A 1522-nucleotide genomic window follows, 5' to 3' on the forward strand; every position below is an offset into this window, starting at 1 on the left:
GGTGGAGAGAGAGGGGATGACACGCAGCAAAGGGCCGCAGGCCGGATTTGAAGCCGGGCTGCTGCAGCAACTCAGTATATGGGTCGCCAGCTCTACCGACTGAGCTAACTGGGCGCCCCGCAAAAAATGTTTTTAAGTTATAATATGCCTATGTTAAATGCATGTGTTTGTCAGGGTCAGGCCCAATCAGAGGCACAGGAGGGGCGGGTCTTCACAGCATACATGGGAGAAAAAACTATGCGTTTGCAAAAGTTGTTCAATTATTCACCATATAAAATATATGAAAACTACATCTAAATAATATTTTTAGCAGTTAGGCTAACACAATTCATAGTTTATCCTCATTATTTCTTAATAGTTGCTAAAACACCTTTTTATATTTATTTTGTGTTCCTAAGTCAGCTTTTGTTTGAATTCATTCATTGAATAGACCACATTATTTTGCGCTGAATGTTCCTTAATTATTTTGGCTCAAAGGCATAGACAAGGTTATCTTTATTTCTTGCTGCTTAACAGTTGCTAAAACCTTTTACCCTTTTCAATTTACTTTTTGATCTGCTATAGTGCACTATATTCCTCAGCTACCTTAGCTTTGTGTACAAGTGGGAGTGTTCGAGGAGACATTTGGACTCTGCAGCTGCTTTACTGCCTTCACCAACAGATTATATTAATTATATTATTATTAATAGGCATGGTTTGTAGGGGATGGGGTTTGTAGTCGCAGCTGGACATTTTTCCTATTATGGGATAATGCCAAATGCTGAAATGTAGTCATACAAGTATAGAAGAGTCATAAAGTCAGTGAACTTATGTAGTAGTATCTATCTTGCGAAGATGAACTAATTTTAACTACAATAAGCTACTGCTCATACCAAGACTGGCTGAACGGTTTGCTTTATGATCTCCATCAGGTGTAAGCTGTATCCATCAGGTGTAAAGATCCTGTGTTTGATAGTGTACGTGTGTCCATGTATGTATCTATCTGTTGCTAATCTCATACAACTGGACCCATCACCCTCATATTTTTTGGGCACATTTATTACAAGAACCTTTTGTGGTTGTGATGATTCACAATTTAAAAGAAAACCTACTTTACTGACTGCTCTGTTTTATACCACCATTGACTGCTGACTCCTCACTCCTCTTAACCAGCATGTAGGGGCCGCAAGTGATCAGCAGCTGCTTCAGTTTGCAATCATGTTTTTGCCAACATGCTCACGTTAGTGTTGGCAGATTCTTTTGTTGGTATTTTCACAATGAAATTAACATTTTACACTGTTGGAATTGCCCGAGGTTTTCCTCCATATGCAGCCTGTGTATTGTGGTTACACTTTGATTATGTAACCTGCATATTGTCTCCCCTTCATTCCACTACACTCATGCATACACGCTGGATACATAACTTGCCCTGCATTTAATCATGATTCCACTACTTTTTTTCCACCATTATCTCCACACACAGTTGAGGTTTCACAGCTACCACTCTTTACTAGGTTACTACTGTTTTGATCTTCATCTTGAC

At 39.2% G+C, this 1522-nt stretch overlaps 1 protein-coding gene across 1 annotated transcript in view; it reads left to right on the plus strand.

Annotated features, from left to right (window-relative positions):
• szt2 (SZT2 subunit of KICSTOR complex) overlaps positions 1 to 1522 on the plus strand; it is a gene marked incomplete in the record, with an annotated part of 110147 nt that overhangs the window by 94893 nt on the left and 13732 nt on the right.

This window comes from Morone saxatilis, unplaced genomic scaffold (assembly GCF_004916995.1).
Source record: "Morone saxatilis isolate NCDOM2014 unplaced genomic scaffold, NCSU_SB_2.0 Contig12, whole genome shotgun sequence".
NCBI lineage: Eukaryota > Metazoa > Chordata > Actinopteri > Moronidae > Morone > Morone saxatilis.